Raw genomic sequence first — 17706 nt, forward strand, 5'->3', positions numbered from 1 at the left:
TATGTGTATATAGGAGGAAGATCTAGGTCAGGGGGTCACCGAGGGGCCCACAAAGGTTGGGGGGCGCGCCCTCCACCCTTGTGGCCGCCTCGTGGCTCTTCCGACTTGCACTCCAAGTCTCCTGGGTGTCTTCTGGTCCAAGAAGAATCATCGCGAAAGTTTTATTCCGTTTGGACTCCGTTTGGTATTCCTTTTCTGCGAAACTCTAAAACAAGGGAAAAATAGAAATTGGCATTGGGCTCTAGGTTAATAGGTTAGTCCCAAAAATCATATAAAATAGCATATTAATGCTTATAAAACATCCAAAACAGATAATATAATAGCATGGAACAATCAATTATAGATACGTTGGAGACGTATCAAGCATCCCCAAGCTTAATTCCTACTCGTCCTCGAGTAGGTAAATGATAAAAAACAGAATTTTTGATGTGGAATGCTAGCTAACATATTTATCCATGTAATTCTCTTTATTGTGGCATGAATGTTCATATCTATAAGATTCAAAACAAAAGTTTAATACTGACATAAAAACAATAATACTTCAAGCATACTAACAAAATAATTATGTCTTCTCAAAATAACATGGCCAAAGAAAGCTTATCCCTACAAAATCATATAGTCTGGCTATGCTCCATCTTCATCACACAAAATATTCAAATCATGCACAATCCCGATGACAAGCCAAGCAATTGTTTCATACTTTTGATGTTCTCAAACCTTCTTCAACTTTCACGCAATACATGAGCGTGAGCCATGGACATAGCACTATAGGTGGAATAGACGGTGGTTGTGGAGAAGACAAGAAAGGAGATAGTCTCACATCAACTAGGGGTATCAACGGGCTATGGAGATGCCCATTAATAGATATCAATGTGAGTGATTAGGTATTGCCATGCAACAGATGCACTAGAGCTATAAGTTTATGAAAGCTCAAAAAGAAAACTAAGTGGGTGTGCATCCAACTTGCTTGCTCATGAAGACCTAGGGCGTTTGAGGAAGCCCATCGTTGGAATATACAAGCCAAGGTATACAATGAAAAATTCCCACTAGTATATTAAAGTGATAACATAGGAGACTCTCTATCATGAAGATCATGGTGCTACTTTGAAGCACAAGTGTGGCAAAAAGGATAATAACATTGTCCCTTCTCTCTTTTTCTCTCATTTTTTCTTTCTCCCTTTTTTCTCCTTTTTTGGGCCTTCTCTTTTTTGCCTTTCTCTTTTTTTCCTCACATGGCACAATGCTCTAATAATGAAAATCATCACACTTCTATTTACTTACAACTCAAGAATTACGACTCGATACTAGAACAAAAATATGACTCTATGTGAATGCCTCCGGCGGTGTACCAGGATGTGCAATGAATCAAGAGCGACATGTATAAAAAATGATGAACGGTGGCTTTGCCACAAATACGATGTCAACTACATGATCATGCAAAGCAATATGACAATGATGATGTATGTCATAAAAAAGGAAACGGTGGGAAGTTGCATGGCAATATATCTCGGAATGGCTATGGAAATGCCATAATAGGTAGGTATGATGGCTGTTTTGAGGAAGGATATGTGGTGGGTTTATGGTACCAGCGAAAGTTGTGCGGTACTAGAGAGGCTAGCAATGGCGGAAAGGTGAGAGTGCGTATAATCCATGGACTCAATATTAGTCATAAAGAACTCACATAATTATTGCAAAAATCTATTAGTCATCGAAACAGAGTACTACGCGCATGCTCCTATGGGTATAGATTGGTAGGTGAAGACCATCGCTCGTCCCTGACCGCCACTCATAAGGAAGACAATCAAAAAACATCTCATGCTCCAACTTTGTTACGTAACGGTTCACCATACGTGCATGCTACGGGACTCACAAACCTCAACACAAGTATTTATCAAATTCACAACTACTTACTAGCATGACTCTAATATCACCATCTTCATATCCCAAAACAGTCATAAGGAATCAAACTTCTCATAGTATTCAATGCACTTTATATGAACGTTTTTATCATATCCCTCTTGGATGCCTATCATATTAGGAATAATTTTATAACCAAAGCAAATTACCATGCTGTTCTAAATACTCTCAAAATAATATTAGTGAAGTATGAGAGTTCATCAATTTCTATAAAATAAAACCACTGTCGTGCTCTAAAAAGACATAAGTGAAGCACTAGAGCAAAATTGCCTAGCTCAAAAGATATAAGTGAAGCACATAGAGTATTATAATAAATCACGATTCATGTGTGTCTCTCCCAAAAGGTGTGTACATCAAGGATGATTGTGGAAAACTAAAAATCAAAGACTCAAATCATACAAGATGCTCCAAGCAAAACACATATCATGTGTTGAATAAAAATATAGCCTCAAGTAAAATTACCGATAGACGAAGACGAAAGAGGGGATGCCTTCCCGGGGCATCCCCAAGCTTAGGCTTTTTGAAATCCTTTAATATTATCTTGGGGTGCCTTGGGCATCCACAAGCTTAGGCTCTTGCCACCCCTTATTCCATAGTCCATCAAATCCTTACCCAAAACTTGAAAACTTCACAACACAAAACTCCTACAGAAAATCTCGTAAGCTCCGTTAGTATAAGAAAATAAACCACCACTTTTGGTACTATTGTGAACTCATTATTTATTTATATTGGTGTAATATCTACTGTATTCCAACTTTTCCATGGTTCATACCCCCCGATACTAGCCATAGATGCATCAAAATAAGCAAACAACACGCGAAAAACAGAATCTGTCAAAAATAGAACAGTCTGTAGCAATCTGGAGATTTTGAATACTTATGTAATTTTAAAAATCCCGATAAATTAGGAAGTTCTAGACAATTTGTTTATTAATCCTCTTCAAAAAGATCAGTATTATATCGTGCTTCTGTTAAAAATGAAAACTAACCTCATGGGCGCAAAAGTTCCTGTTTTTCAGCAGGAGTATCCCAAAGGTCTTACTTGGCACAAACACTAATTAAAACACAAAACCACATATAACCAGAGGCTAGATGAAAATTTTATTTAAAAGCAGGACCTAAAAAGCAAGAACAAAAATAAAATTGGGTTGCCTCCCAACAAGTGCTTTTCTTTAAAGCCTTTTTAACCAGGCATTGATAAATTTAATGATGCTCACACGAGAGGATCATGTAACATGTGAAAAACACATCTAAGCCTAACATACTTCCTATGCATAGCCATCTTATAAGCAAACAAATTATCAAGGCAAGAAAAAACTATCATATGCAAGGAACAAGAAAGGAACAACAACAATGTCAACATAACGAGAGGTAATTTAGTAACATAAAAATTTCTACAACCATATTTTCCTCTCTCATAATAATTACATGTGGGATCATATTCAAATTCAATAATATAACTATCACACAAAATTTTCTCTACATGATCCACATGCATGCAAAGTTGACATTCTTCCAAAATATTGGGATTATCATTAAATAAAGTCATGACCTCTCCAAACCCACTTTTATCAAAAATTGCATAAGAGTTATCAATCTCCAAAGTAGTGGGATAATTATTTTCTAAAGTTGACACTCTTCCAAACCCACTTTCAATATTATTGCAAATATTATTATCAATATCAAATTGATCATGAGGTTTAAATAAATTTTCAAGATCATAAAAAGCATTATCACCCCAATCATGACCATTGCAATAAGTAGAAGACATAGAAAAACTAGCATTCCCAAGCTTGGGGTTTTGCATATCATTAACACAATTTCCTTTAATAGAATTTATAGTAAAATCATTGCAATCATGCTTTTGATTCAAGGAACTATCAAGTATGGGTGCAATAGCAATAATCTCGTGTTAACATAAGGAACTATAAAAAATCATCTCCATAAATATTGGCATCATGGCCACAAGAGTAGCAAGCATCATGTTCAAGGGATATTTCAATCAAATCATCGGAATCGTAACTATCTATAGATTCATGCATATCATTATTTTCTTCCAAAGCAACGGTCATTCTCTCGATAAATTCTTTGACATAGGCATTATGAGCATAGTTTTCATAGCAATATTTAAGTATGTCAAAATTTTCAGATTTGTAGAGAGTAATATCATACTTTTCAATCAAAGAAGCAACTTCATAAGCACCCTTAAAAGCAACAAATTCTTCAATTTGTTCGATACCATAATAACTCACCCTTTTCATAAGAAGATAAGATTTCATTATCATTAAACTCACATAGGTAGGGAAGGTGTTTTTTAGGGTTCTTAGATCAACAAGTAAAATCATAAATTTCACAAAGATTCTAAGCATAGCATAGCAAACAATTTATATGATTCCACAAAAGCTTCCCTTTTTCAGACAAACGATGACGCACAAAATGAGCATGCTCATCTAAAGATCTTCCCTCAACTAAACTAGTTCGGATTTTAGCATGAGCACATATGGATAGAAGATGATCCAGGTAGAAAACTTTGAGTGGGTCCATATCAATAGTTTTTTAGCAAGCAAAGATGCAAGCAAATAGAAGGCACATGGAAACACAAGCAACATAAGATCGAACGAAAGAGGGGCGAAGAAAAGGCAAATCTTTTCGAAAATAGTTTTAGAAGTGGGGGAGAGGAAAACGAGATGCGAATGGCGAATAATGTAATGCAAGGGATGAGAGTTTATGATGGGTACTTGGTATGTCTTGGCTTGGCGTAGATCTCCTCGGCAACAGCGCAAGAAATTGGCAAGTTTATGGGAGACAAATATTGACTTGACTTGGCATAAATCTCCCTGGCAACGGCGCAAGAAATCCTTCTTGCTACCTCTTGAGCTTGCATTGGTTTTTCCCTTGAAGAGGAAAGGGTGATGCATCAAAGTAGCGTAAGTATTTCCCTCAGTTTTGAGAACCAAGGTATCAATCCAGTAGGAGACAACGCGCAAGCCACCGAATGAAGGAAATATGCCCTAGAGGCAATAATAAAGTTGTTATTTATATTTCCTTATATCATGATAAATGTTTATTATTCATTCTAGAATTGTGTTAACCGGAAACTTTGTACATGTGTGAATACATAGACAAATAGAGTGTCACTAATATGCCTCTATTTGACTAGCTCGTTGATCAAAGATAGTTAAGTTTCCTAGCCATGGACAAAGAGTTGTCATTTGATAAATGGGATCACATCATTAGAGAATGATGTGATTGACTTGACCCATTCGTTAGCTTAACACTATGATCGTTTAGTTTACTGCTATTGCTTTCTCCATAACTTATACATGTTCCTATGACTATGAGGTTATGCAACTCCCGAATACCGGAGGAACTCTTAGTGTGCTATCAAATGTCACAACGTAACTGGGTGACTATAAAGATGCTCTGTAGGTGTCTCCGATGGTGTTTGTTGAGTTGGCATATATCGAGATTAGGATTTGTCACTCCGTGTATCGGAGAGGTATCTCTGGGCCCTCTCGGTAATGCACATCACTATAAGCCTTGCAAGCAATGTGACTAATGAGTTAGTTACGGGATGTAGCATTACGGAACGAGTAAAGAGACTTGTCGGTAATGAGATTGAACTAGGTATGATGATACCGACGATCAAATCTCGGGCAAGTAATATACCGATGACAAAGGGAACAACATATGTTGTTATGCGGTTTGACCGATAAAGATCTTCGTAGAATATGTAGGAACCAATATGAGTATCTAGGTTCTGCAATTGGTTATTGACCGGAGATGAGTCTCGGTCATGTCTACATAGTTCTCGAACCCGTAGGGTCCGCACGCTTAACGTTCGGTGACGATCGATATTATGAGTTTATGTGTTTTGATGTACTGAAGGTTGTTCGGAGTCCTGGATATGATCACGGACACGACGAGGAGTCTCGAAATGGTTGAGACATAAAGATCGATATATTGGATGACTATGTTTGGACATCGGAATGGTTCTGGGTGAGTTCGGGCATATACCGGAGTACGGGTTACCGGAACCCCCCGGGAAGTATATGGGCCTTATTGGTCCATAGTGGGAGAGAGTAGAAGGGAGCCTAGGAGGGGGCGCGCCCCCCAAGCCCAATTCGAATTGGGTGGGGGGCCGGCCTCCCCTTTCCTCCCCCCTCTCTCCCCCTTCCTTCCTCTCCTAATCCAACTAGGGAAAGGGGGAATCCTACTCCCAGTGGGAGTAGGACTCCCTTGGGCGCGCCATAGAGGGTCGGCCCCTCCCCCTCCACTCTTTATATACGAGGGAGGGGGCACCCCATAGACACACAAGTTGACATTGTTTAGTCGTGTGCGGTGCCCCCTCCACCATAATCCACCCCGATCATATCGTTGCAGTGCTTAGGCGAAGCCCTGCGCCGGTAGCTTCATCATCACCGTCATCACGCCGTCGTGCTGCCGAAACTCTCCCTCGACACTCAGCTGGATCTAGAGTTCGTGGGACGTCACCAGCTGAACGTGTGCAGATCATGGAGGTGCCATACCTTTGGTGCTAGGATCGGTCGGATCTTGAAGACGTACGACTACATCAACCACGTTGTCATAACGCTTCCACTTATGGTCTACGAGGGTACATGGACAACACTCTTCCCCTCTCATTGCTACGCATCACCATGATAGATCTTGCATGTGCGTAGGATTTTTTTTGAAATTACTGCATTCCCCAACAGTGGCATCAGAGCCAGGTCTATGTGTAGATGTTATATGCACGAGTAGAACACAAAGGAGTTGTGGGCGTGGGTATATACATATTGCTTGCCGTCACTAGTTGATTCTTGGTTCAATGGTATTGTTGGATGAAGCGGCTCTGACGGACATTACGCGTACGCTTACGCGAGATTGGTTCTACCGACGTGCTTCGCACGCAGGTGGCTGGTGGGTGTCAGTTTCTCCAACTTTAGTTGAATCGGATTCAATGATCAGGGTTCTTTCTGAAGATCAAAAAGCAATCACTATACCGCGTTGTGGTTTTTGATGCGTAGGTAAGAACGGTTCTTGCTCAACCCATAGCAGCCATGTAAAACTTGCAACAACAAAGTAGAGGATGTCTAACTAGTTTTTGCAGGGCATGTTGTGATGTGATATGGTCAAGACATGATGCTAAATTTTATTGTATGAGATGATCATGTTTTGTAACAGAGTTATAGGCAACTGGCAGGAGCCATATGGTTGTCGCTTTATTGTATGAAATGCAATCACCATGTAATTGCTTTAATTTATCACTAAGAGGCAGCGATAATCGTAGAAGCAATAGTTGGCGAGACGGCAACGATGCTTCGATGAAGATCAAGGTGTCAAGCTGGTGACGATGGTGATCATGACGGTGCTTTGGATATGGAGATCAAAGGCACAAGATGATGATGGCCATATCATATATCACTTATATTGATTGCATGTGATGTTTATCCTTTATGCATCTTATTTTGCTTAGTTCGGTGGTAGCATTATAAGATGACCTCTCACTAAATTTCAAGGTATAAGTGTTCTCCCTGAGTATGCACCGTTGCTATAGTTCGTCGTGCCGAGACACCACGTGATGATCGGGTGTGATAAGCTCTACGTTCGCATACAGCGGGTGCAAGCCAGTTTTGCACACGCGGAATACTCAGGTTAAACTTGACGAGCCTAGCATATGCAGATATGGCCTCGGAACACTGAGACCGAAAGGTCGAGCGTGAATCATATAATAGATATGATCAACATAGTGATGTTCATCATTGAAAACTACTCCATCTCACGTGATGACCGGACATGGTTTAGTTGATATGGATCATGTGATCACTTAGATGATTAGAGGGATGTCTATCTAAGTGGGAGTTCTTAAGTAATTTGATTAATTGAACTTTAATTTATCATGAACTTAGTACCTGATAGTATTTTGCATATCTATGTAATTGTAGATAGATGGCCCGTGTTGTTGTTCCGTTGAATTTTAATGCGTTCCTAGAGAAAGCTAAGTTGAAAGATGATGGTAGCAACTACACGGACTGGGTCCGTAACTTGAGGATTATCCTCATTGCTGCACATAAGAATTACGTCCTGGAAGCACCGTTAGGTGACAAACTCACTGCATGAGCAACACCACATGTTGTGAACACCCGGCAGAGCAAAGCTGATGACTACTCAATAGTTCAGTGTGCCATGCTTTACGGCTTAGAACCGGGACTTCAACGATGTTTTGAACGTCATGGAGCATATGAGATGTTCCAGGAGTTGAAGTTAATATTTCAAGCAAATGCCCGGATTGAGAGATATGAAGTCTCCAATAAGTTCTACAGCTGCAAAATGGAGGAGAATAGTTCTGTCAGTGAACATATACTCAGAATATCTGGGTACCACAGCCACTTGACTCAACTGGGAGTTTATCTTCATGATGATAGTGTCATTGACAGAGTTCTTCAATCACTGCCACCAAGATACAAGAGCTTCGTGATGAACTATAATATGCAAGGGATGGATAAGACGATTCCTGAGCTCTTCGCAATGCTAAAGGCTGCGCAGGTAGAAATCAAGAAGGAGCATCAAGTGTTGATGGTCAACAAGACCACCGGTTTCAAGAAAAAGGGTAAAGGGAAGCAGGGGAACTTTAAGAAGAACAACAAGCAAGTTGCTGCTCAAGTGAAGATGCCCAAGTCTGGACCTAAGCCTGAGACTGAGTGCTTCTATTGCAAAGGGACTGGTCAATGGAAGCTGAACTGCCCCAAGTATTTGGCGGAGAAGAAGGATAGCAAAGTGAAAGGTATATTTGATATACATGTTATTGATGTGTACCTTACTAATGCTTGCAGTAGCGCCTGGGTATTTGATACTGGTTCTATTGCTAATATTTGCAACTCGAAACAGGGGCTATGGATTAAGCGAATATTGGCTAAGGACGAGGTGATGATGCGTGTGGGAAATGGTTCCAAAGTCGATGTGATCGCCATCGGCACGCTACCTCTACATCAACCATCGTGATTAGTTTTAGACCTAAATAATTGTTATTTGGTGCCAGCGTTGAGCATGAACATTATATTTGGATCTTGTTTGATGCGAGACGGTTATTCATTTAAATCATAGAATAATGGTTGTTCTATTTATATGAATAATATCTTTTATGGTCATGCACCCTTGATGAATGGTCTGTTTTCACTAAATCTTGATAGTAGTGATACACATATTCATAGTATTGAAGCCAAAAGATATAAGTTTAATAATGATAGTGCAACTTATTTGTGGCACTGCCATTTAGGTCATATTGGTGTAAAGCGCATGAAGAAACTCCATGCTGATGGGATTTTAGAATCACTTGATGCTTGCGAACCATGCCTCATGGGCAAGATGACTAAGACTCCGTTCTCCAGAACAATGGAGAGAGCAATAGACTTGTTGGAAATAATACATACTGATGTATGCGGTCCGAGGAGTGTTGATGCTCGCGGCGGGTATCATTATTTTCTTACCTTGACAGATGATTTGAGTAGATATGGGTATATCTACTTGATGAAACATAAGTCTGAAACATTTGAAACGTTCAAAGAATTTCAGAGTGAAGTGGAAAATCATCATAACGAGAAAATTAAGTTTCTACGATTTGATCGTGGGGGTGAATATTTGAGTTATGAGTTTGGTCTTCATTTGAAACAATGCGGAATAGTTTCGCAACTCATGCCACTTGGAACACCACAACGTAATGGTGTGTCTGTAACATCCCAAATTTTCAATTTGTTATGTTATACAATAGATCATCATTGCATATCATATTTTATTGCATTTTGGCTAATCCTAGAAATTTCACGCAACTCATGGACCCTCGACGAGAATTGGGGATTTCGTTATTTTCATATTTGAGTTTTCTCAAATTTTGAAAATAGGATCATTTAATTTTATCTATTTTATCTTCGATTATTTCTATTATCAAAATATGAGAGAGGGAATAAAATGACTTTCCCAAAATAAAGAAATATTGAGGACTTAATAAAAAAATCAAATAAGGTTTATTCTGGAGTTTTTCGTGGTTTTATTTGAATTTAGGAATATTGCACGTTTTCAAAAATTGCATTTAGGGCCAAGAAAATGTTCATCATGTTCTAAATATTTTATTTAGACGGTGAAAATTTGTTTTGGCAATTTTCAGTTTTTATTTATTTTTCTAGAATTTTTTTAGTTTCACAGAAATTGTTTTTTTAACCCGCGCCCGACTGGGCCAAGGGCCCAGCCAAGCCAGGCCGGCCCAAGCCGCCGCCTCCTCGCCGTGCAGCCGCCGGACTCGGGTGGGAGACCGAGACAGAGCTGCCTCGCTGATGCCGACCCCCTCCCCAAGTCAGCCCCCTTCCCCCTTTAAATAGCCACCCTGGGCCCCCCTAGAGCCCCGAGCCACCGCCGCCGCCCCCCGCGCCGCCCGCGTCGCCCCGCCGCCTTGCCACCGACGCCGCCTCGCCACCTGCAGCCGCGCTGCCGCACGCCACCTGCCGCCGCACGCCGCCTGCCGCCGCTTGCTGCTGCCGCCGCCCGGAGCCCCGTCGGAGTCCGAGCCGAGGTAGCCGTCGTCACCCGGTTTTCTGAGAGAAACCGCTTCGTTTTTTTAGAAAACCCTAGTTTCCATTTTTTTAATAGATTGTTTTTTACTAGTTTATTTATTTAGCGAGCCTTCGCTCGTTCGTTCATTTTAACGAACGCGTTCATCGTTTAGTTCCAGATAACGAACGTTTGTTCGTTAATCTGTTCGTCGTTTTTCTTTTTCTCGGATTAAATCCGTGATTTTTCTGATCGTGATTCCTGATCTGATTTTCGTTCTAGTATAACTTTTCGCTCGTTTATCGGAATCAGGCGATTCAAGCGACTGGAGTTTCGTCTCGAAACCCTCTTTCCGTTTAACCAACTCAAACAAGTTTTTGCCTCTGTAAAATTTGACCTAGATCCAGAATAGTAAGCGAAGCCTGTTTCTTTTGCCGTTTGTTTTTCGTTGCTTCGTTCGATTTGATTCTTTTTGCCAACCCGGAGTTCTTAAGTTGAACTTTCTGGTTAGTTATCTTATTTGAGTTTTACCTGTGCATTAGTTGAGTACTTATTGTATGCTTGTTTGTTTGTGATAGAGTACCCGGGGTGCGACGGTTGCTACTTCAAATCGCTAGGTTTCACGGATCATCAGCAAGGCAAGTAACACTTTGATCATACTTCCTTTTACCCAGTTTTTATTGCATTAGAACAATCCTCACACATTGCATGATTAGGATCTAATTAAATTGTGGGTTTTGGGAAGTAGATGAGGTAGTACCTATTACCTGTTATTATCAAACCTTTAGGAGTTACTTCTACGTTTTCTTATTATGCCATGCTATGCTAGTAGACGTGGATTGGGTGAGTGAAATCCATGACAGATGTGAGTTTGTTAAATTAATGGTTTATCTAAGGTGGCAACTTAAATACACATCTGGGTGGATTGAGGCACCTGGGTATTCTAGCAATTGCCTGTTTTTCTTTTGGACCGCCACCCAGGCTCAAAGCGATCATGAGATTATTCATACTAGAAACTTCCGTGTGCAGCCATAAGCTACTATGGGCTCTAGCATAGTTGACTAAGTCGTGCGAACTCTTACAGTGGTAGACTAGCAGATGTAGGGGGTGTAGGTTGGTACGGTCTACCCGTTCGTAAGGTGCTAGTGCTTCTAAAAGACTATGTCTCGGTCATCCATTTCTCAAACACCATGTAGTGCGAGAATTCCAACGGAGGAGATCGAGTCTTGTGGGGAAAAGTGCGCAAACCTCTGCAGAGTGTATAAACTAATCATGGTTAGCCATGTCCCCGGTTATGGACGTTTTGAGTATCTAGTACCTTGATTATCATGTGAATCTCATCATGTTACTCTAAATCAATTTTGTTGGGTTTTAATGATGATGCTTAATTGGGATTGATAGGGTGTCTACACTCTCAATGTTTAACAACCACCATGATAGTTAAATAAAATTTATTCCTTTGTAGTTGGGAAAAATTGGCTTTATGCAAAACTGTAACCATAGAGCTTTCCACCAGCCAAATATGCATGTAGTATAGCCTTATTCCATTATTGCTCTCTATGTGTTACATTGCCAGCATATTCCATGTGCTGACCCGTTTTCGGGCTGCAACGTTCATGTTGCAGACTTTTCAGACGACGAGTAAGGTGCTTTTAGGTCGTGGTTCTATACTCAGTGATGCCGTTGGAGTTAATGGACTTACTTATCTTCCAAGCCTTCCGCTGTTATCGTTATTAGATGGCCTTAAGCCATATTTATTGTAATAAGTTCTCTTTTGAGACACTCGATGTAATAAGTGTGTGATTGCTACTCTGTTATGAATCCTTCAAGTACCGTGTGGTGTCAGCATTACTGATCCAGGGATGACACCGGAGCGCAGAGATTGGACCGTTTGAGGTCTGGTCGCTACAAGATGGTATCAGAGCACACGCTGACTGTAGGGCACGACCACTAAGCTAAAGCCCTAGATCACTACTCACTCTTCTCATTCTGACTGCTCATCTTTTCTACTCTTTTAGGATGGTGGATGCAAGGAACAAGTTCACGCAACCGGATGAAGATACACCCTTTGGACATCACTTGGAGGAAGTCACTAGATATCTGAACATAGGAGTACCAAGCTTCACCGGAACCTACAACGCCACTTTACCTGAAGAAGAGCGCTGGAGGATTCAAGTTCAAGTTCCAGGAAGGACGTTCATGCCAGTCACTGAGCCCATAGAGTTTTCCTTTGATGCACCAACCTGGAGTCTAGGAAAGAGCATGGAAGCTCACATCGCCATGGGACGCATTGGAGAAGTTTACCGTAATGATCTCAAGGATACTATCTACTAGATTTGTGGGCGCCGAGATGAGCAAGGGGAGATGATTAGCACCAGGAAGGATAGATCAATTGCAGCTTTTATCCAGGAGTTAAACTAGCACATTCGACATCAGGAGAACTAGATGTGCGCCGACATGATAGATCTGAAGAAGGCAAGGACTAGAATCAAGGAACTGGAGGAAGAACTCAAGGCTACACGTGAAGATTATGAAGAGGAAATCAAAGTATTAGTGGAGAAGAATGACGATCTGATCAAGAAGATTGGAATATTTATGGGAGACCCTACACCAGTAGAGGAAGGTGAAGAACCCAAGGAGATTCGCCCGGAAGACTACATCATCATCGATGACACCGACTCGGATCCAGATGATAGCGATGATGACTATGTTGATGAAGCTGGAGCAGATATCATGGAGTCTGCAACCGAAGAATATTTCTAGTAGACCACCCCATCAGTAGTAGTAGTCCACCATGTAAATATAGTAGTCCGAACACTTTTGCGATAGTTAGATCGATTGTATGCCCTTGCTTGATTGAATGAAGTGAATTGTTTGCTTTTGCCTCATGTGCATATGGGTAGTGTTTTCTCTCTAGACCCCTCTCTATTCTTAATCTCATCTTTTCTAAACCCTCAGATGCCTCCGAGACGTGACCCCGGATTTACCTTCCCACCGGAGCTCACCCAGTTGATCCAGCAGCAGAACACATTGATGCAATTGCTAGTCCAGAATCAGAATCAGGGGAACAATAACAACAACCCACCACCACCACCTGTTGATCACTTAGCCCGTTTTCTTAGGCTGAATTCGCCGGTGTTTTCCAGTAGCACCGAGCCGATAGTAGCAGATGATTGGCTCCGCAAGACAACAAGCGAGTTGACCACGACAGAATGCACAGATGCGGAAAAGGTGAAGTTTGCCGCACATCAGCTTGAAGGACCCGCATCATCATGGCGGGAGAATTTCACCGCCACTTTCCCTATCGACACTGTCACATGGGACCAGTTCCAGCAGGCTTTCCGTACCACCCATGTTTCAGCAGGAGCTATGGCCATGAAGAAGATTGAGTTTCGCAACTTGCGCCAAGGAGGACGGACAGTTGGCCAGTATGTGGAGGACTTTAGTAAGCTAGCACATTATGCCCCAGATGACGTTGCTACGGATGCAGCTAAGCAGGAGAAGTTTCTGGAAGGACTGAATGATGAGTTGAGCATGCAGTTGATGGTAGCAACCTTCAACAACTACCAGGAGTTGGTAGATCATGCTCTTATGATTGAAGGGAAGCAGCAGCAAATTGAGAACCGTAAGAGGAAGTATGGACAAGGGAAGTACAATTCTGGAGCTCAGCAGAAGACACGTTTTACCCCTAGACCAGGAGGACATTTTCAGCATACCCATGGAGGAGGTAGCTCGCACAATCATAATGGCACCAAGAATGGTAATGGGAATGGAGGAAGCAACGGCCAGAACCGTACCAACCCATCAACCCCAGCCAAGAGAGACCTGAGCCAAGTCACTTGCTTTAAGTGCCAGAAGACCGGACATTATGCCAATGAATGTCCTGAATCCCAGAATGGAAATGGAAATGGAAGCTCTGGGAAGAAGCCGAACCCTTTCAACAGGGGACAGTTGAACCACGTAAATGTGGAGGAGGTTGAAGCCCAGCCCGATGCAGTAATAGGTAAGTTTTTGGTTAAGTCTTTTACTGCAATCATTCTTTTTGATACTGGTGCATCACATTCATACATATCAAGGGGATTTGTGGATAAGTATAAACTTCCAACCCAAGTCCTTAGGTCACCCATGTTAGTAACCTCGCCTGGAGCAGAGTATATGGCTAGTCTATGGTGTGATCGGTTACCATTAAGGATTGGTAACTATGTATTTCCCTTGGACCTAATAGTACTGGAATCTCAAGGATTGGATGTGATATTAGGCATGGATTGGTTATCGAAGTATGAAGGGAACATTGAATGTGCTAGTAAGTCAATTTTTCTTACCACCCCAGAAGGGAGAAGGATCAAGTATGTATCCCGACATGTGCCAAAAAGGACTCAAGTAAATTGCTTAACAGGAGTTGTGTAGGAGGAAGTACCAGTAGTGAAGGATTTCCCTGATGTATTTCCAGAAGAGTTGTCGGGCATGCCACCGGATAGAGACATTGAGTTTTTGATTGAGCTTTTGACAGGCACAGGGCCAATATCTAAGAGACCATATAGGATGCTCGCAAAGGATTTGGAGGAGATTAATAAGCAGATTAAGGTGTTACTGGATAAAGGTTATATTCGCCCAAGTTCTTCGCCTTGGGGATCGCCAGTACTTCTAGTGGAGAAGAAGGATTGATCGTTAAGGATGGTTGTTGATTATCGAGGATTGAATGAAGTAACCATCAAGAACAAGTACCCACTACCAATGATCAATGATCTGTTTGATCGATTGCAAGGAGCTAAGGTATTTTCCAAGATCGATCTGCGATCATGATACCATCAGTTGAAGATTCGAGAACATGATATACCTAAGACGGCTTTTACCACCAGGTATGGGCTGTACGAGTATACCATTATGTCATTTGGTCTGACTAACGCACCTGCCTATTTTATGAACATGATGAACAAAGTGTTTATGGAGTTTTTGGATAAGTTCGTTGTAGTGTTCATTGATGATATCCTGGTTTACTCGAAGAATGAAGAGGATCATAAGGAGCATTTGAGTTTGGTACTTGGTAAACTCAGAGAACATCAGTTATATGCCAAGTTTAGCAAATGTGAGTTTTGGTTGAAGGAAGTTGGATTTCTCGGACACGTTATATCCGGAGAAGGTATAACAGTAGATCCCACCAAGGTTGACACTGTGACAAATTGGGAAGCGCCAACAACAGTTGGAGAGATCCGGAGTTTTCTTGGACTTGCAGGATACTACCGGAGATTCATTGAAAATTTCTTGAAGATTGCAAAACCTATGACGGAGTTGTTGAAGAAGGATACCAAGTTCATATGGACCGAGGAATGTGAGGCCAGTTTCCAGAAGTTGAAGAAACGTTTGGTTACATCACCAATGTTGATTTTGCCAGATCATACCAAGGATTATGAGGTGTATTGTGACGCTTCACATCGAGGACTTGGAGCAGTGCTTATGCAGGAAGGAAGAGTTGTTTTCTATGCCTCACGACAGCTTAAGCCTCATGAGTTGAATTATGCTACACATGATTTGGAGTTAGCAGCCGTAGTGCATGCATTGAAGACTTGGAGACATTTTCTCATTGGAAACCATTGTGAGGTGTACACGGATCACAAGAGTTTGAAGTATATTTTCACGCAGAAGGAGTTGAATCTCAGGCAAAGGAGATGGTTGGAGCTCATCAAGGATTATGATATGAGATTGCATTATCACCCTGGAAAGGCTAACATAGTAGCTGACGCGTTGAGCCGTAAAAGCCATGTCAACACCTTAATGACGGGAGATTTACCAAGGGAGTTAGCCGAGAATCTTCGTGAGCCTGGAAAGGCTAACATAGTAGCTGACGCGTTGAGCCGTAAAAGCCATGTCAACACCTTAATGACGGGAGATTTACCAAGGGAGTTAGCCGAGAATCTTTGTGAGCTATGTTTGGAGATAGTTCCGAGAGGCTATGTAGCCGCATTGGAGATTCAGTCTACTTTGATGGATAAGATCAGAGAAGCTCAAAGGACTAACAAGGAGATCGCTTCTATTAAGGAGAAAATGAGCAAGGGAAAAGCTAAAGGATTTCGTGAGGATGAGCACGATACCTTATGGTTTGAAGACCGTGTTTATGTGCCTAGTGATTCGGAGATCAGGAAGTTAATTCTGCAAGAGGCCCCTGATTCACCATATTCGATTCACCCAGGAAATACCAAGATGTATTTCGATTTGAAGGATACTTTCTGGTGGACCGGAATGATGAAGGATATTGCGGAATATGTAACAGTTTGTTGGACAGTGATTTGACCTATGAGGAGAAACCAGTTAAGATTCTAGAGTATGCCAGTCGAGTCACCCGCAGCAAGGTTATCAAGTTTTGCAAAGTTCAGTGGAGCTACCACACGGAGGATGAAGCCACCTGGGAGCGAGAGGAAGAATTGCTGAAGGACCACCCTCACCTATTTTCTAGCCAACCCGAATCTCGAGGGCGAGATTCATCTTAAGGGGGGTAGGTTTGTAACATCCCAAATTTTCAATTGGGAATGTTATACAATAGATCATCATTGCATATCATATGTTATTGCATTTTGGCTGATCCTAGAAATTTCACGCAACTCAAGGACCCTCGGAGAGAGTTGGGGATTTCGTTATTTTCATATTTGTGTTTTCTCAAATTTTGAAAATAGGATCATTTGATTTTATTTATTTTTTCTTCGATCATTTCTATTATCAAAATATGAGAGAGGGAATAAAATGACTTTCCCAAAATAAAGAAATATTGAGGACTTAATAAAAAAAATCAAATAAGGTTTATTCTGGAGTTTTTCGTGGTTTTATTTGAATTTAGGAAAATTGCACGTTTTCAAAAATTGCATTTAGGGCCAAAAAAATGTTCATCCTGTTCTAAATATTTTATTTAGACGGTGAAAATTTGTTTTGGCAATTTTATATTTTTATTTATTTTTCTAGAATTTTTTAGTTTCAGCGAAATTGTTTTAAAAAAAACCCGCGCCCGACTGGGCCAAGGGCCTAGCTGAGCCAGGCCGGCCCAAGCCGCCGCCTCCTCGTCGTGCAGCCGCCGGACTCGGGAGGGAGACCGATCCGGAGCCGCCTCGCCGCCGCCGACCCCTCCCCAAGTCAACCCCTTCCCCCTTTAAATAGCCAGCCGGGCCCCCCATGGAGCCCCGAGCCACTGCCGCCGTCCCCCACGCCGCCCACGTCGCCCCGCCGCCTTGCCACCGACGCCACCTCTCCGCCTGCAGCCGCG

The sequence above is a fragment of the Triticum dicoccoides genome, chromosome 1A (assembly GCF_002162155.2).
Source record: "Triticum dicoccoides isolate Atlit2015 ecotype Zavitan chromosome 1A, WEW_v2.0, whole genome shotgun sequence".
Lineage (NCBI taxonomy): Eukaryota > Viridiplantae > Streptophyta > Magnoliopsida > Poales > Poaceae > Triticum > Triticum dicoccoides.